Genomic DNA, 20,568 nt, shown 5'->3' on the forward strand with positions numbered 1-20,568 from the left:
ACTGCTTGTGTTAGTAACCAGTAATGTACCAGCAAATTTGTTGGAGAGTACTGAAAAAAAGCAGTACCACCTCTGTAATGAGAAATCTTTCTGTGGCTCTGTATTGCTACATTTTTCCTAATAAGTGAGGAGAGACAGAGCTGGTGTTCTGTTCTGCCTCTCACCCTACTGGTCACCTTTTAACATGGCTCCATTCGCAGCAGGACTTGGTCCTCCATCTTTAAGGGGCAGATTTGCACAGCTACGAAGAAGCAGCTTTCTTTAAACTCTGCAGAGATATGTTTTTAAAAAATCTCTGCCCTAAATACATATTTTATACAACATACCAAAGCAGTCAAGTAAGTAATTCGTATGCTGGGCTGAAATGGTTTATTTGGAATTGCTGCAGTCTGCAGTGCAGCCTGCTGAGCATGTAGTAGGGGTCAAAAAACCCTTCTGGAGAGATTTCTGTGTACAGGTCATTCTAGCAGAATGGGAAAGACTTTTCTGATATCTACCTTGCCACTTCTGCTCCCTGAAGGAGTCCTTGTGGGCTTGGATATGCGTATCAGTGCCCTGGTTTATGCCAGTCAAAACAATCACTGCTGCCAGTGAGCGAAGCAGTCTGGATCGAAGCCTTCCAAGCCTGGGGGCTGCACAAAGCATACAAAGAAAGCAACCACCACTTCTGGTTGTGCGCTGCATTTAGAAGGAGATTTTTTTTTGTTGTTGTTCTGACACTGAAATGCAGCATTCCTGATGCGTGAGGTGTGGCAACAACAGAGGTGAGACGTGGCGTGGAGCCCAGACTCGCTTGCTTAGGCATTATGATCAGGCTGAGATCTCTGTCACTTTGATGGGACAGGGAAGAGGCAGGGAGAGGAGAAAGCTGGGCCCTGGGACCAGTGACACAGGTGACAGAAACAGGAGAACACAGAGGATGGCAGTGGTGACTGGCGGGAAAGCAGCTGGGAGCTGCTACCTCGAAAGACTTGCACGCTAAGCTCCATAATGGGTCCTGGGATACTAGGTGAACTTCTTTCTTAAAATCTCAGATGCTGAAGCCAAATGCAAATATAAGAATATTAAAATACATCATCATTAAGGCGTTTTAATGGAAAAGCTCAAAATCCTGAAGGCAAATATAAAAGCTGCTGTTCTTTCAAGTTGCTCATGATTCTCGGCCAATCTCATGAAGCCTGGTGTAGATGTTCTCTTTTAGCAAAACTTCTGTACAACTACATAAATTATATACAGGAAGCACTGAGGCACTTTTCAAAATCACATATGCAGTTTTTGATTGAGAGAGCTTTTGACATTACAGAAGAAGTAAGGGGCAGAGAAGAACTCCAAGGAACTATTTCTACATTACCACTAGACATTTACATTTGACGGTACTTATAAAGTCTTGACTGTCTCCATCTGCTCTACACTCTGTTGGCCTACTTAAATAGAAATTACAAAAATATAAGGCACTTTTAAATAAAATATTTAATTTTATTGTACTCTTAATTCACTTTTACCTTGTAAGTGTAATTCAGGCCATACTAAATTATATATCTACACAACATGAAGGCCTAAAAAGACCTAAATTAGCTCCATTCTTCTATTAAATTACTTTTTTTTTATATCAAGATTGAAGAACTCCATGGGAATTTTAACTAACAGAGACAGTATGTTAATCCATTTTACCTCGAGAGCACAAGGTCTTAGCACATATTATGAGCAGAAATGATCTTTAGCATCCTCTTATTCTCACCTCATAAAACAAACAAGTGAACACGTAGTTTGGCACAAACCTCCCTGCTCAAGAAAGGCCCCAAATGACATAAGAGCAGATGTCACCAGCTGGGACTGAATTATAGTAAATTGCCTCCCACCATGAGCACTGTGTCCTGTGCCTACCACAGGTATATTTTGCTGCAGCATCTTGCTCAAATAAATACGTATTTGCAAAGCAATTGAATACAGATTTTTACTACAAATTACACAGTATGATTAATTCCCAATTTCCAGCTCTGAAATAGTGTCAAAAACGAGTCAACTGACTGTCCAATAAAATTACAACTCAAAAGTAATACTTAATGAAATCCTGTACGAAGATTGTCATGAGCTAATTTTGTGACACCTGCAAAAGGAGAAATTCGCTTTCCGTGTGACCTAAATAAACACTGTCACGGGGGGTAAGAGGGATAAGTGACCCAATCCCGCTTATTTTGCTTATTGCCCATTTGAATTCACCGTGCTTGCAGGATTTCGCTGACTGCCTGGCCCCTGGGAGCTCTGAGACCTCCATGAGTTTCCAAACAGTTGGAACAGCACTAAAAAAGCTTTCATAATGAAAACAAGTGGCTGGTGATATGGTACGGTTAATCCTCCACTCTTAATTACACTAATGACTTGTTTATTTGGTTACTCGTATCACGTTATTAGTAAAATCTCTGCACTGTTATTCAGATCCTGAATGATAATCTTTTCTCTGCTACCTCTTCCCTAAAAACATCAGAACAGACATGCCAGGTAGGCCATGAAGCCCAACAACTCTTCTGAAACAGCCACCAAGGAGAAACACTTACAGAAAATAGTAGGAGTACAACAAGCACATAATGATATTTCCCATAATGCTGCCTCAGTTTTCAATGGTTTATGGCTCTGGGACATCCTGAACCTAAGCCGTGGTATGGAAATGCCCTGGATGAAATCGCCTTCTTTGCATCTATCCAATTAATCTTTGAATTCCCATAAAAACTTTCAGTTGCTTCAGCATCCTGTTTTCAAAATGTATACGTGTGAAAAAACATCTCCTTTTGTTTCCATCAGACTGACCAGCTATCAGTTTCATTAAATGACTCCCAGTTCTGTTACCAAAAGCATGAAAGTGAACGTTTCCCCTTCTGTGTGCCACTACTGACTTTGAGACCCTCTGAACACATGCTATCCACTCATCTTCCATCCCGGCCAAGGAGCCCTATTCTACTTGTTTTTTCACTTGAAATTCCTTCAATACCTTTAATTACCCATTTTACTCTTGTGTGTCTTCTCCAGTTCTACTCTCTTCTTAATTCCCCACGCCCTCAGTACTTGCATTTTTGGCTACCAGAGGAGAGCCTCCTGGATGGCTGAGGAATGCTCAGTGGTGTCTGGAGGAGACCTGAAGTTTCCTCTGGCTATGTCTAGACTGGGTGGTGGCTGAATGCTGTGGTGGGCCAATTGTCCTGGTCAGGGATGGAGCCTGAGCATGCCATGGCTCCCTTTTGGCCCTGGCTGTGTCTAGACTGGGCGGCGGCTGAATCCTGTGGTGGGCCAGTTGTCCTGATCAGGGATGGGGCTTGAGCATGCCTTCTGGCCCATGCCTTCTTGTTTCCTTTGAACTGAGAGTTGTATGTGTTTTGGGCGAGGGAAGAGTAGGAGGCTTCTGTGTCTTGCCTGGACATGGATTTGGAGCATGGCTGGGGTGCACATCTGGAGTTAGAAGCTTGCAAATACTCTCAAGTGCGCTAATTCATACGTAACCTTTATATTCTCATAAAACGGCTTATGAGCGGCCTAGCTGTTTAGGTAAGTAATGATTTCTGTTGCTCTGAAGGTCAAGCAAAATGTGAAGTCTGACTTTGCCCTTCTACAACTCAGTTCTTTATAACTCAATGCTTTCCTGATATTAGCACGAACTCAGGCGTCCTAAAAATCCTGCATACCCTTCAGTCCACAGCTCGAGAAAGAAGCCTGCTGCTATCTCAGCTTCCCTATGTCAGTCACATAACTTTGCCCCAAAGACAGGGGATGAACAATGTCGCAGCGGCCTGACATACCATACTAATTTATCTGTTTTGTCCCTTTCCCCCTCCATTTTTTAGACTGCAAGCCTTCCCTGTGACTGTACAGAACGTATTGCACTTTGGAAACACCTGTGCTGTCAATAGTGACGGCCTGGGGTCTCTGCACGTGAAGTCTCCATCCTCCCCAGCGAAGCATCACCGGCTCAGCTGCAGTCTCTCCGCAGGACCTCTGGCTTTCCCCGAGGCTCGTTCTGCAGAATGCAGAGGAGATGAGGTAAAACCAGGGACGGTCGTGCAGGTCCTACCTTTTTCTCTCTTTACAGAGATTAACCAGAAACAAAAACACAGCCTCTGGCTGTTTCACTGAGTTACCAGTGTTTCCAAGACTTGTGCTAGGCATGCAAAGTACGTATTCTTGAGGATTTATTGTTGTTTACGGTTTGTTTGCTTTTTTAAACTAAGCTGCTTAAGTTCCCATTAAGGAATTGTGCACTGCCTATGCAGGCACAGCTAAATTAGCTTTGCAGCAACCTGTCTTTGCCCTGAGCTGCTCCTGACAACATTCCAGCTGTTTTGGGAAACCTAGGATCTGTTAGATGGCAAATGTGGTCTTCCTACTGTTCAACTGCCCCTTCGGCCAAAGAGACAAGAGCTCAAGGGATCTGGCTTCTCTTGTGACAGCTTCAGTAACTGCACCTGAAGTGAGACTGGAGTTTCTTGGTAAATAGAGGAGTGCTGTTGTGATATTGTCTCTCTACAGAGCCCTGGATAAATTTTTATGTCCACTTTGGCACCACATTAGCACCTGTTGTTCTCTATATAGTTAAAAAAAAAAGAAGAAGAAATTAAACCACCACTGACCTACACTAACAGGCACAGCATTATTTGGCAATGCTTTAAAGCTTGAGTTAACCTGAACTTAAAACAGATTTTTAATGTGTAACTGGTCTCCCATCTTTGGACGGAGGCTTCATAAAATGTAAATCTACTGCACTTTAACACGTGCACGATTTCATCCAAGGCTTCTTAAAGCGTTTGTTTTTCTGATGCCATGTCTGATGCATGAGGAGGAACAATTCTACAGGGAACCGGGCAGGCAGACCTTGATGTTGTTCCTGGTTGAGCCAAAGACTTTCTGTGCTTCTCCGACAAAGGCAATGACCCTGATTTTTACTGGCTATAAAATGGGATATCCCTGCTTTGTATCTATCCCAGCTTAGGTTACAAGCCCTTATGGAAGTGCTGCAATAAATAAAGATTACATTTTCAAATGTTATAGAGGCTAGGGAGTCTGTATTGGCTGAATACATCAGAAAAAAAAAAATATCTAAAATCCACGCAAGCTTCCACTGACATAAACCAGACAAAAAAAAAACAAAACAAAACAACAAAAAAAAAACACACACACACAAACCCACTAATAAGGCAGAGACAGTGCTTGTGCTTGTAGGGTACTGCACAACACCCTCTAACCCAGCACTTCCCTACCGTTCCTGGACTCTCCCAACACAAAGGAAAGGCACCGCTGCCCTCGCTGCAGGCCCTGGAGGAGGGCTGAGATGAAGGCACCCCTGCCACCGCCTGCCCCTGGGGAACCTGGCAGCCCTACAGGGTGCACAGCGCAGCGCCCAGCACCAGCTGAGGGGTACCCTTCCGACTGACAGGATTTACATTCTCTGCACTGTGTTTCTACAAAATCAGCCATGAAAGAAGTTGACTGAGTCAACAGATTTTTACCACAGCTGTATCTACCTCATTGCTTTGAAAGGGTCCTTTGAATTCCTCGTTTTTGTTTGGTTGTTTGGTTACTTTTTGAGGGAGAAGAGCAGTGCAGTTAAGAGCATTATTTTCCTGCTCTGTCTACATTCATTATGTCCCACCTTGTGATATTAGGATGAATTTCAGTGAATCCAAATGTAACCTCTACCACAATACCACCTGAAACTCAGTGTGTTCTTCCCATCCAACAAATGCATTTCATTATGTATCACTGTATATATATGTATGTATAACCTGGAACATTTGCAAATGTTTGGCTATTAATATGGAAAGCTTTTCATCTCCAGAACCTATTTGCAACATACTAAGGGTTATTCTCACTCACAGATACATATAGATGGGTGTATATATATTTAAAATGACTGACATAGAGATGTAGATATGTTACTGTGGAATTGAAGAAGTGCTGTTGTGGTACAAATTGTCCTACACCCATGTTCATTTAAAAAATGCTAGTATTTCCATTCAGTGTCCAGAAAAGTTCTCCTATAGCATACTACCATATACTAACATATCTAAAGCAGGCGAAGAACTGACAGAAAGCACACTGAAACAACTACACTTTTGCATCCTTTAAAAATATGTTGAAATTGGATGGACTTCCAGTCGAGAGGTCCCAGATACCCTACATTTATCAAAATACTTATTCCTCATTTTAGAATGTATGAACTGTTACTTCAGTTGCATTTCTTATTACTGAAATATTTACCATAATACAGAAGCACACTGAACTAGAAATTAGACAGTAAGAGCACTTGCAATGAGTCAGAATAAAAATCTATTTCTAGAGTAGTACCAGCTCAGACAGTGGCTAGTAATGGATGCTGTGGAAAAATAAATGCGGCAAATATGGAATTTTGGAATAAAAACTTCCTGCATTTTTGAAGTGGGAGATGGCATTACCTCTACTGAGTTTAAAAATACCTTCTGTATAACGTCTGTATAAATCCTTCTTCTGTATCTTACTTTTTTCTATGAATTTGTTTTGTAAACTATAAATACGCCTTATATGAAAATCTTCTGTGCTAATTAACTCATTGATTTAACTGTGTTGTGTGAAAAAAATACTTCTTTTTGTTTTTACTCTAACCATTTCTGTTGATGTCTTCTAGTTCTTACATTTTGAGAAGTTATAAATAATGATTTTCCATTCGTGTCACAGAACTAATTGGATTTATGTGTCTCTGACATATTTCTGCTTCAGTTCTCTTATTTTCATTTGAGAAGACCTGGTCTACTTACTCTCCCCTTGTATGGAAATAATTCCGCACCTTTGGACAATCTAATATTCATCTGCACTTCTTCAGGTCCCTTATTATTTGTAGCATTCAAAATGCTAGTTTGCCACTGAGTTGTACATGCCAGAATTATGCTTTGCATTCTGTTTTCTACTTGCTTCCTAACAATTATCAATATTTTATTTCTTATTTTTGACCAAGGCTACCACAGAGCTGACATTTTGCATGAACTCCATTATGACGCCAAGTTCTCTTTCCTCTTTGGAAACAGCTATGTAGGAGTTCACTTCTGCAAAGGCAGAGCTCCTTCTCATTACCTTGAAGACAGCAACAAAAAGTGTCACCTGCTGTTGCATTGCCAAGCCCATTCAGTACCATGAGATCCTTTTCAAATGATCATAATCCTTTTTAGTATTAACTTTCTAAACAATTTTTGACATCACCAAATCATAACTTTACTCAACTATATCTTCAAAATCACAAATTTTGAGCAGTGTAGGTCCCGGCATAATTCCTATCAGAAGTATACTGATACCTCCCCTCCACTGTCAAAGCAGCTCAGAAGAGAACCCTGTTGTTCTCTGACCACTTATTCCCTTTAAGAGCATTTGGTGAATAACACTGAAAAAAACTATTTTGGAAAACCAGACATATCACATACGTTCCTTTGCCACACACACACCAGTCTTGTTTCAGAGAATTCCAACAGGTTTGTGACGCACAACTCTAAAAAACTTTCTAAAAAAGCTTACTCTTTTCTTATTTTTATGCACCTCTTCCTATGAATATTATACTTACCCAAGTCCCTACAAATCTTATTTTTTCTCATAGCTTATACCTATTTGCCTGGTGTGGTGATCAGAGCTACTGGTCTGCAGTTCTGGAGCTCTCTTGGTGTGGAAGGTGGAACAACTGCCACCTTCTTCTACGGTGCTGAACACCTACTTTATGTGCTACTGCTAGAGCATTGCTGTAGGAAGATTGAGAATTTCTTACCAGTTCAATCTGACTTCTTCAGAGAACAGTATTTGGTTGTTACAATTTCTCACTTCAAGTTTATTGAAGTTCGAAAGCTCCTTTATCTGTATTTCAATATTAAACAGTTCTTCAAAATCATTCACTCTGAAGAAAGCTTCTGGGTGGGAAACTTCAGCTCCTCATAAATATTATTCCTCAGTTCAAGTATACATTTTTGAGGATTTCAGAGAAAAGGCTCTGGAGCCTGTATTTAAAGCTACCCTTTAACAGCTTTAGGCAAACTGGTGGAAGAATGTGGACCAACCTCCAACTCTTCTGGCTATGATCAAATTTTTATTTGCATGCAGGATACTATTTTCAGAGGCCATTTATCCAGCACCTTTAATTAATACTTTTAGTTTTATTAAGATATTTATATTCTACACATGTTGCTTTTGTCAATACTTTTAAATGCTGCTTTAGGTCATTGCTTTTCCAGATTAGTCAAATATTTGTATCATCATTCACCTAACAAAACCTCTGGCAATAACCATTTTGTATGAAAACTAATTTAGAGGTGCTGGGCTTTTTGCTGTTATTGAAAGGGCCTGACCTCATTAATTCTTTGGTTGGAATTTTGCTTCTAGAAATACCTGTGAGGATTATTTCATAGGTTCATTTTCTAGTTCTTAGATGTCTAATTGCCTAATTTGTAGATGTGATCAGGTAGTTAGTGTTCTAAGTACTATAAATGGCACCCACAATTATTTCCTGAAGCAAATTTACAGGCACAAAAATGAGGGCCATTTTTCAAAAACAGACTAGAAATGTGTTTTTAATTGTAGATAAAAGCATCCCCAGCAGCAGTAAAATACAGCTAGAGGTGCCATGCCCAAAGTGGCAAAGGCTAGGTTCATAATTGTTAGATATTGGCTACAGTTAGTGAAGCTGTAAATGTTATGTGGTGACAAGTACTACGTTATGCTTGGACTTTTCAAATCTTTTCTTAATTATTATGAACTGATTGTCAAACCTGAAAAAGAGTTGGGCAAATGTTTGCCCATGTGTACTTTACTGCACAGCATTTCTTGTATGCATACCTGTGTACATGTGCAATAAAAGTGAAGCCTTTCCTTCTTCTAACTAAACAATGTATGAATGAGACTGGTATAAATACTACTCTGAGATACTTCCTTTCAACTTCTGACTATTCCAACAGCATTGTAAGCTCTGGCCTAACATCCTCAGGTTTTTATCTTCCATAGATTAAACAAATAAAAGGCAAACAGCATGCAAGATAAGCATATAAGAAGTTAAGTCATCCTTCTATATGACATTTGGGCTGGAAACAGCATAATGCCTTGCATTGCATGGAGGCTGGTGACGAGTCGTATCCCTTAGTGTCTTGGAACTGGTCTTGGAACCAGTGCTGTTTTTTATCACAGAATCACAGAATTGTCTAGGTTGGAAGAAACCTCAAGATCATCGAGTCCAACCTCTGACCTAACACTAACATATCTTTATCAATAACACAAGCAGCAGGTTTGCAGATGACACCAAGCTGAGTGGTGTGGTTGATACAATAGAAGGAAGGGAAGCCATCAAAAGGGACTTGGACCTGCTTGAGAAGTGGGCCCACATGAACCTAATGAGGCTCATGATTTTTAGAACACTTTAGACTGTGTCTGTAAAATCTTTCCATGGGAATAAAAATCCACAACAGACAAGAGGCATTTTGCCTGTTTTTGCCTTGGATAGTAATGAAGGAAAATTACAAAATCAACACTCTTAAGTATAGAGGCAAAGCCTTCTTTAATTCTCATTTCTTTAACTGAAAGTCCCAGCTGTGGAATGCTGGAACTGGGATACTGAAAAACTGACTCAATGTAAAGCACTTAATTGTCATTAGATGTAAAAGTGAAAGGTATCTCTACTATACTTCCTGTCCTGGAACTTTAAATGGAACATATGGCACAAGTGGGTGGAGAGCCTGGATGTGAAAATACAGATACAGTTCTCTTTCCAGAAAGACTATGAAGAGTAACTTACTGATCAAATGAAGTCGGAAACTCACAGAGCACCAGATATGGTCAAGGAATGTCAGAGTTTTAGGAGCTGCTGATTAGTTACAGAGACCTAAACTTGCTTACAGTTGCTAGTTATCTGGTACCCATTAGGGTTAAACATGTTATAAGGAATCACTCCATCTTTACCAAAAGGGCAGAGAAACAAAGCAAAACTGAAAAATAGGTTCTGGACTCTTCAGTGTTAGCTGCCTTTCTTGTTGGCACTGTGAAGTGACAGAAGTATGTTGCAGCATTGAGTAACTAAGACCGGAATGTGATCTAAATATTCCTTGAGTGATACCAGTGTTTAGAGTTTGTGGAGTGACGATACTTGAACCAGTTCTGTGTTATTTCCTTTTCCCTCTAACAATGGACACTAATAGCAGAAATATTCTGCCTCACTCATGTTATATAAGAGTTCTCCTCCTACACCACCGTTTTAGTCAGAGGGCAGGTCAGTGGGCAAAATATGCTCATTACTATTTCCTTTGCTTCAGAAACACTTGCCAAATTGCCGTGGCAAACGTTTTGCATTTGCCTTTCAGGCTGAGTGGTTTGGAGACTCTGGAAACATGCCAACGACCAGCGGAGTAGAGTGGGACATTTGTGCTGACCGCACCGAGCTCTTGATCAGACTATGAGCACTGCGTTCAGGACTGCTCAGAACGGCTTCCCAAATGAATAACGTCTTAAACACCAGAGTTTCACTTACTCTCCAATTAAATATGTAAGTATAAACTCATCATTTTAGACACTCTGAGGCCTCCTCTGGAGTTCTGTCTTTCTTATTCCACTCGAAGTCCCTTTTACTCTGTCCCTTCTTTGAGTTCCCTCACTCTGCTTCATTAATATCACAGAACTACAAATTCTGAACTGCGAGAGACCCTTCACATCATCTAGTCCACTGACTGCAAGAAAGCCCACTGACTTTTCAGTACATTTTTTGTAACGCAATGTAATCTCTTGCTTCTTCTTGCCCTCTGGCTTTGCTCCACTTTTCCCTTCTTTTATGTTGTATAACAGATTACGGCCTATCTTTCTTTCCACTTTGTCTTTTGTGTCTGCTTCCTCCTTCCTTTTCTTTTTATCCACTTTTTTTTTTTTTCCCCTTTCTGTGATGCCTCTCCTACACTGCCCCTGCATTTTTTCTTCTCCTTTTCTGACAGCACATCTGCCACTCCATCCTGTCATATCATCCCATCTTTACATGAGAGGACTAGGCCTTCTAACCAAAGATGTACAGGAAAGATTCATTCATGTCTCTCTCATCCCAGGTATGACATTGATTACTTTTATACATCAGCCTCAGGCCTTAGACTGTCTAAAGAGTATGAATCCTTCTTTATTGCCTTTTTAACCTCTCTGTATCTGAAAGAGAAAGAACATGCTTTTGTTTGCTCCTTTTCCCTCTGTGCATGCTCGGTCCCCCCATCTGTGGGCTGTTCTGATGTGTCCACAATCACTGTCAGATGGTCTGTCTTACTCTACCTCTTCTCAACCAGATTTTTTCCATTTCTCACAAGAAACTAAGGGTCGAAAGAAAGAGTAGAAGAATGAAACTATGTGCTGCGAAAACCTTTTACAAATATGAAGGTAAGGGAGCCAGGAACAGGACTCACACAAAGAGGAGGCTTTAGCAGGAAAGAGAAGGGTGCTTTCAGAGGGACAAGCATGTCTAGCTGCTGACCTAGCTGAGGAAGATGAAAATTCACTGCCGAGAAGAAAGCAACTCCATGGACTGTAAGAGAACAAAACCATCAGACAGGACATCGCAGGCTTCTCGCCTGACTTTGCTCTTACCCTGCAAACCTAAGAAGAAACAGGGAGGGAGATACGTGTGGACATTCATTATTGTGCTTAGATCTCCATATGCCAGAGCAGCTTAAAACACCTTGTATGTAGAAGCTCTTATATGTCCATTTTCCTTCATAAAGCATATGTCTGACAGTGAAGCAGCATGTCATGCGGCTTTCAGGATTGGCCCTCTGGGATGACAGGAACACGAGAAAGAGCCAAGGGGATCAGTGGTTGGAGATGCCATCTGGCTTCACATCTGTGAAGCTAACAGCTCTGACAGAGGGAGCTACTCCGGCAGACTTCAGGAAATAAGGCTGTGGAAAGCTTCCTAGACCAAGAAAGCATGACACTGCCTGTCCTGGGACATCGCCCCAGCAACCTGACATGCTCCTAGGTAAGCAAAAGCCCACCAGAGCAGCAAAAGGCAGTGGGGAAATCCAACAGTGAAACCTGTGGTGATCACTGCTGAGCCCAGCTCAGCCACCAGCATCCCAGCAGACACAGTGGAGCTGAGCTCCAGTTTCACCACAGTTTGGTAGCTCTCTCCTAAGTGACCCAAAGCAATGGGGTTTCCAAGTACGTCCCTCGGGAGCCTGCACTGTGGCCTTATAGATTTTGATCTTTGGAAATATTCCTGATATTCAACACAAATTTTCCTTTGGTCAGTTTTTCCTATTACATCCACTTTATCTTTTGTTTTTTACTGGGTCTTTGTTCATTTTTACACTAAACATGCTGAAAATACTGAACCTCTGCTAATATTTATAAATCTATAAGCGTTTCATATGCTGTTTGGAATACTGATTCTCATAGCCCCTTACTGAAAAATAAATAAATAAATAAATAAATAAATAAATAACCCAAGAAGATGTTAATTACAAAAATCTTTAAAGTCATGAATCTCACTACCCTTAAAAATACAGTATCAAGAGCAACAGAAGGAAAGCACAAAAACAAACAAATAAAAAAAAACCACCCAAATACTAGTGTACTTAGTAAACATTCTTTTTGTTGTTGTATTATACAGGACTTTAAGAACGTATTTTTCTATTATTTTCTACCTCTTTAGAAAAACTGTTAAAAGAAACAAATCAAATTCTATAGCCACATTAAGTTACACTATTATTAATCACTAATGACTTTTCTATGATACTCCATTTTCAGCCATGCTCATTTTATGTGTGCAAAATCCCTACATAGGGAAGAAAGTACCAAAAGTCACTGAAAGTACTGTAGTACAGCTACTTATCCATTGCTTTTTTTTTCCACGTTCATTTCATCACTCATTACTACTAATGCACCTATTACTGTTGCTACACTGACTTTTAATACATAAAAAAGATTTTTTTTAAAGCTATGAAGTTATGCTGCTGTTACATAAAGGAGGTGATTTTAATCAGAACAGGCTAAGATAATTCAGCAATACTTCTCCCATCTGACTGACAGATGCAATTTACAAATAGAGGAGAGAAACAGTTTAAAGCTTGAGTGAAGGAAAACATTTTCCATGTAAAAGAGCTTGTTAACTTCACTTTAAACACAAAAATATTTTGCAGCCCAACCTAAAAGACAAACATATTGGAATTGAAATTTTGGACTTTTTCTGAGCATACAGCTTTTATTGTTTAGTGCTGCTAACTGCCTTCTAGTACTAAAGAACCATTTTTGCAGTAATGGCAAAACAAAATTTTTACATCAGCACCTCATTACTATTCAATGATCTCCACGTACCGCCACAGAAGGCTATGTTAATAAAGGTCAACATTACCATCTATCTGTATAATCTTTTGTTAAAACCGTACTGTAAAGGATCAACCGGTCTGTTTAATGCATTTGTAAAAATCTGATTAACCCATACCAAAGTCACAGAAAACACTTCCACATATTTTAAATACTTGACTCAAACCTAACAGATGAAGGTACAATAGGTTCTTTATCAAATATTTTAGTTTGATATTAAATTATTTCCATTCCTGTAAACAGTACATTAGCTGACTTATTAAATCGACTAGTTACTCATTTAAAATTACTTCCTTGCTTTGCGGTACTAGGAAATGACTCTTTAACAAGTATTCTTGAAAGTGTATCATTGCTCATTTGCTCGGTAAGGTAAGTTGATGCCTTTTAAAGCAGCATATCAATTTGAAATTTTTAAATAAAAACTGAAGCAGCAATTAGCCACCTCAACAAGAATGCCAACAAGTAAAGGACTGGATTGTTCAGTTACGGCAGTCTACCTAACCTTAACTCTTCTCACTAACCCCACCAAATATTTACCTTTCATATTTATTTTGTAAAGTGCTGCATTATCATTATTTTTCTGAAAGAGATTAGTTGCTGCAAAACTTCCTTTTCCTAAGCACTTCAAGAAAAGCAGCACACATGTCAGCAAAACTTAATGGAAAAGTCACAGTGAGCTGAATGCCACATGTAGGACACGCCACATTAAATACAACCCTAGCTGCATGCACGGAGACTGAGACTGCTTGCCAAATCATTAAACATTGCTCTGAGTGTATTCCATGCATTTGATATATTCTGTACATAGTACTCCATATCATTTATTCCACAGATAACTTAAGGATTTTTATTGCAATTTTCCATGTATAGGTACAACATTTTTGTGACTGTGGACGTAAGGGTTATGTATGAATTTAGGAGCAAGATGGACTCTTATTTGCAGAGAAATACAAGATTGAATAACTTTGCTGCCACGGGGTGCAAATCTGTGATGCCCTGCTTACAACCTGAGAGGGCTGAACTTGACCTGCAGACAACTCACTCTCCAGATCTGAGCACACTTCCCATACAGCTGGGCATAAGCAGGAGCTACCACAGTGACTCCAGACAAAACTTAGTCCATCAGCTGACACAGAATCAGAAAGGTTAGCCAGCTCTTTTCAAATGATAGGACGATGTACATTTCAGATTGATAGTGAAGCTATTCAAGGATGAAGCAAAAATCACAAAATGAGAAAAAAAGCCAAGTGATTTCACTGCAGAGAGAGGTTAAAAGTTTGTCCTCACTGATGTTTGACAGAGCTGTAATGAAGGGTGACATTACCAAATGCATTCTATCAGGGGTCACTACTGCCATGTCTTTATGAGAAGGATTGACACTAAAATTCTAGTTGTGAGGACATCAGAAACTTGATTGACCTTAAGGAAGAATTTAAAAACTTTTTTTTTTTTTGGATTGGTGGTGGTGGTGTTTTTTTTTCCCAAATATAACCTTAATTTTGAGTCTGTCAGGCTTACAAACATTAGGAATCAAAAGTTTGAACTGCAATAATATTTTATTTTTTTAATTGCAGTTTAATAAAATATTTTTGCTTTGGAATTCCTTCAATTTGAAAATATCAGTGTGTGTCTATGTATTTACGTATACAGAAGAACTGCTCAAATACAGGCACTTCTAGGAAACTTGCAAAACACATACTGGTCAATCTATTCTTTCTCATATAGCATCCAATTTACACACAAACTACCTCCTTCATTCACTAACTCCTTGCCATCAAATCAGATCTGCCCAATTTCTATGTGACTGCTCAACCACAGTTGCTGACAGCACTCCTGGAGTGTCCCTCAAACCAATGAAGGTCCTGAATCACTGAAGATCTGTAAGGATTTTTTTAACTTAAATACTTTTACTACCACATACTCATCAGGCATGGGTGCTTTGCATACGTAACATCTGATGAATATTTGACCAATGAACAATAAAATGCATTCCCACTCGCCTCTGGAGGTAGCTTTGGCTAATGGAATAGACTGATAGAGTACTCATTTATCAAAAAGAAGATGCAAAGAAAAGGCTGAAGAAATCAAAAACAGAATGTACAATCAAAACGAATGTGAGCCCAAAATGAAGGAGAAGATACTTACAGGGAGCCCCGAGCCAAGCGGCTGCAGCTGCCACCACAGCTGCCATGGAGGTGTGGGAAGAGAGACTTCCACCCAATGCCACTCATCACTTTCATTTGCATTAAAATGCTTCACATTGCTGCCCACGTAATCATTCCAGGTACAGTTACTGTGAAACCGAGACTAAAATAACCACCCACACCACAGCCAGAATGTCTCTGGGTGTGTAAAGGTGAACGACTTTGCAGCAAGTGCAAGCAGGACCTCTGAATGCTTCGTATCTCTGCGTGTACCAGGAATGTGAATAGCATTATCTTTGCATTTATGCACTGACAGCCATAGATTTTCTAGCTACCTGATAAATGCGTGTTTTTTTTCTATCCTGTCATTTCTGGTATGTAAAACCCTCAGCTGACACTACCTATTAATATCTGCAAGTCTCCTCACAAGGCTGAATGCTTAGTCCTTTATCTGCAAGAAGCAGGGAAAGCAGTGTCTGCTAGGGTAGATACTTCTGAGAACATCATTCCCATGGGTTAGGTTTACTTGGGCAAGAGGGAACTGGGAAGAGGTGCCTACAGCAACCTGCTGCAGGCTGCAAGACCTGGCACGGGGTAAAGAAAGCAGAAACGCAACAGGCAACAGTGGGAAGAGTAATCAAACAAGAACTGCTCGTCCTTTATTGGCCTGGCTTTGTACGTGGGCCACACGTGCAGCTCAGGAGATAGACGATCACCTCTGGTCTTGACTCACCAGTCAATGGGGAAAGTTGGTTAATGACTTCAATTACAGATCTACCATGGGTAGCTGAGTATTACTGATGGGCTGAAGACAGTCCACATCCCCACAAAGATGTAAAGACGTCAGTACCACTGTAATGACTTTAAAGATGCCTTTCTGCCAAGTACATTTGCCCCTATACAACTTTAAATTTCAAACACATACTGTACTGCGGCCAGAATTGATAAAGATGCCTTGTTTTCAAAAGGGCAAGGGCACTGTCTTAACGATTACAAAAGTTACAGAAGACATCTGATGAAAGTGGTGTCACAGAACACCACTCTGCCCAGCCCAGGACTGCTCTACCTCTTCTCCTCTCAGCTCATAAAAGCGAAGATCAAGCTCACACAGGACACTTCCTCAGGATGGATAAACAAAGAGTCACCAACCCACCCCTCCCAGCCAGTCATGCTGCCCAGGAAAAGCCCTATGCATTTGTTGTTGTTCCTCCAATACCACTTGTGAGAACTCTTTCTTCTGCCTCAGGAGCAGCGAACAGAAAATTCCTTTATGAAGCCTGGTGTGTATGACTCAATTAACAGGCCATGACTGGGCACAGAGGATGTAATTATTAAAACTCCAGGAAGCAAAGAGTCTCTGTCCAAACTTTGAAATGCTACAGAAAAATGAGACAAATCCTAGGGGAAATATTTCTGAGAAACTAAGAAATAGCGCTCGTGGGAAACTAAAGGGAAAAGGAAATTTAGAAATCATTTAGGATTAGAGCTACTGGCCCATACAGAAACCCCTCCTGTCCTTATCAGAAGAGGGAAATGAAAGCAGGACAAAGATGTCTCAAGAACATAAACACAATTAAATACGGCAAGACCTACAATAACTCATCAGCTTCATCAACTGAAACATCCACAGCTATGAATCCTGTCTTGAGGTCTTACATGGGAAGAAGCTGAAGAATGAACGTGGAGAGATGAAAGCTCTATGAGGATATGCCAGTCCTTTAATAAAGTCTCCCTAAAATTGCTACTCCTTCCAAGGTGTTTTTAGGTAAAGATATCCAGGAAAGAGCAGTGGAGGAAAACTGCTGCCATTGGGCAGGAAAGTGGTTGCAGGATGGCAGATTACACGTCTGAAGTGAACCAGGGCTATCAACTCTGCACAGAGCCTCGAACTGAGGCCAAAGCATGGGCAAGGACAGGCCTCCGTCAATGTTAGCAGCCAGAAAGAAATGCAAGAAACTTGGTCCCAGAGCTTCTGTGATTTGTAAGCCTCCCCAGAGTGTTCTAGGAAGAATGAGGACTGGAGGGATGCATATGGCCACAGCCAGAATGGACCCATTCCTTTATCTGTTGTCTTGTTCACACTTACAACTCCACTGAACTGCAGAGGAATTAAAAATCTGCCTGCTTGGTAAGGACGTAAGGCAGATGTTCCTGAGCCTTGAGGAGTGTCGTGACTCCTTCAAGTGGGGTTTATGAGCCTGACGACAACTAAGCAGCGGATGTGAAATAAAAGCCATAAAACCAAAGGGAAACTGGAAGTAGGAAACATCAACAAAAAGATTTGGGAGCTTCTGGCATCAAAGGTAAGATTATTCTTGGCAGAAGTCTTTCCCCGGGTCACTCCAACAGTCAATGTTATGCCATGAAAGTTCATCAGAAATGTTTGCTGCTGACAGCGTGAGGAAGCTTTGGCAAAAAAACTCATTGCTGCAGTCAGCTACACAGGGAACACACTCACATCAAAGCCCTTGAGGAATCAGTAGTGTCTTCTTCACTAATAGTTACACCGTGGGGTTTTGTGCTGCTTTGAATCAACACGCAAGTCAGGACGTAACTTGCTTCTGACATACAGACCAGCTTTAAATAGCAACTTCAGTATTTCTAACAGAGATATGAAAAATCCATTTCTGACTGATTCATGCATTTTATTGCCTTCATATAATGCTATAACCCTATAGGAAGTCCCAGCTTGAATCAACTCTGTTGGTACTGCAGATCATGAGTGGTTGTTTTTTTTTCCTTCCACTCTCATTCTTTATTAATAGGGTCATTTAACTGAAAACCTGTTTCTAAAGAGTTCATCTGTTCATGCTGCACCTGAAGTCATAATCCGTTGTTTGCAACATCACAACTGGTTGCTGTGGAAATGATTCTGGTGTCACAAAAAAAGGATTAGTAAAACTGTAAGTAGGGAATAAACAGGTTGAGCAGATGAACTCTTAAAAACAAAAAGGCTGTTTTCCCGTAACTACTCACAGAAATAGAAAAAGGAAGGAAACAAAAACTTTTCCCCAGATCTGATGTATAACGTATGTTCACACAGTGTTGTCATAGACCAGAGAGAGAAGAATTTCCTTCATCATCATTGGTCCAGGAGCAGTGTTCAGAAAAAGATTGCTGGTCATGTATATATTTATTGCATTTTGAAAAGATATTTCTAGAACACAGGACCTTACCTTAAAGCTCTTGTTAACCTTGTGTCTCCTTCCCTTCTCAACAAAGGAAAAAAATATTCTGTGGCTGATTTTGTGCATCAAGTATTTATGCATCAATTGGACCCTATTATAAAATTACTCAGGTGACATTCTCAGTCATTCAAAGATTTAAGATACAGTGGGCTTCTGTAATTTGACAGGTATAACATAAAAGCATAAAATCTGGGTTGGAAGGCACCTAGATATCTTCTAGTCCCACCTCCTGCTCAAAGCAGAACTAACTCTAAATTCAAAGTTACATCAGGTTGGTCAGGGTTTTCTCTAGTTGACATTTGAAAATGTTCAAGGAGGGAGATAACTCAGTGTGAATCCCATTGGTCACCCCCATTCACTGTGCTCCCTGGGAATTTTCCTTGCCTGCTGGCTATTGCTCCTCGTCCCCTTATACCATTCCATAACTGGGGAAATGTCATGGGTTCAGTAAACCTACGCAAGCAAGAGAGAACAGAGTCCTGTTTATATTAGGAATTCTGCTGGTGCAGAAATGACACTCTCCATTAACCCACATCCTCAAATGACTCTCCTCCCCATGGCCTGACTTTGTACATAATCTTTCCACAACTTGGGCTATGAAGGAAGCTTATGATGGGGAATTCTCATGCAGAACAAGGGTGAGTCACTTGCATGTCAGTACAGCATGTAACTGGTTTATTCCATCTTTCCATGTGCCCCCCCCCAAAAAAAATATATATTTTTTAAAGATTTCAACAACCATATTGCATTGATATTCTATTTATATTGCAATTCATTAATTTTAAGATGATACAAGCTTTCTGCATGAGCTATAGAGGTAATTTTTAGTAAAGGATTAAAAATGACTAATATTTAACTTTGGAAAATAGGTGCTATAGTGCTCTTCAGAAGATGTTTTCATCTTTCTTCTCATCAAAATGAATGCTTTAGGTACACAAGCAACAACCACAGATTTCAAATAAGAAGATGCCTTGCTCTTAGTAGGTACATAGTGTTCATGAAAGTTTTGTGACCTCCTCAATGGAAGACTGCTTTTACTTTCATTAAATATATATATATTATATCCCCAATAAAAACAACCCAAAAGACATCAAACTCCAGAAAAAATACATTGAAATAACATTAAGGATCTAATATAAATCCACAAAAGTCAGGAAATTCAGAGATAAAGAAAGACTTTCAGACGAGGGGAAACTTTCCAATATATTAAACTGGAGCATAAATTCACTTCCTCTTCACATGTTTGCCATCAAGTCATTCCAGACACAGGGGGTAAGTTCCTCCCTGGGGTAACTCAAGTGCCTTCAGCAGTGCTACACCAAGAATTAATCTGGTCCTACAGAGCTATGTCTTAATACTTTCTCTTTCTGATAGTTACCAAAGATATTTGAGTTTAAACAGCGAACTCCTCTCTTACTGCTTATTTTCCCATCGTTCAGAGACTGCTATAAAACTGAAGTGAGATCGCCATAGTTTCCATGACCACAGACTACGATGTCAATTGTGGGGTTATGACTTCATCGGCAGACCAACTAGAAGGGGAACCTCTGTGCAAAGGAGAAAATCCATGCTCTAATACAAATATACCTGAGATTAGCTACGACAACACTGCACCTCACTGAGCACAGGCATTCCCATCTGCATAAATAATATCCTTGACTTTTCATGCACGCCAAGTATGAAAATACCCCTTAAAAATTTCTCTTTCATTTGTAAGTCATTCATGGTGCTGATCTGTTGCCACCCAAACTCAGCCTTGGCGCTAGTGATGTGTGGGCCAAACTTGACGTCAGCAGTAGTCTAAATCATGTGCTATGGGCCCCATTCTTTGCTGCACTCTCTGGAAGCACAAAAAACACAGCTTTAGACAGGATATGAAGGGAATGAAGTGATTTTAAACTGCC

General features: G+C 40.2%; 1 protein-coding gene across 5 annotated transcripts in view; it reads right to left on the reverse strand.

Annotated features, from left to right (window-relative positions):
* The window catches only part of HMGA2 (high mobility group AT-hook 2), a 112,949-nt gene that overhangs the window by 67,546 nt on the left and 24,835 nt on the right, over nt 1-20,568 (reverse strand). Inside the window, exon 4 of one of the 5 annotated variants that reach the window (XR_011091947.1) lies at nt 3,885-4,006. The exons of 3 other annotated variants lie outside the window; for them this stretch is intronic. The gene's annotated coding sequence lies outside the window, so the exon portion shown is untranslated. Of the gene's footprint in view, nt 1-3,873; nt 4,007-20,568 lie in introns of all 5 variants that reach the window. One more of the 5 variants, XR_011091946.1, reaches the window with a different exon arrangement.

This window comes from Anas acuta, chromosome 1, assembly GCF_963932015.1.
Source record: "Anas acuta chromosome 1, bAnaAcu1.1, whole genome shotgun sequence".
In the NCBI taxonomy this organism is placed as follows: Eukaryota; Metazoa; Chordata; class Aves; order Anseriformes; family Anatidae; genus Anas; species Anas acuta.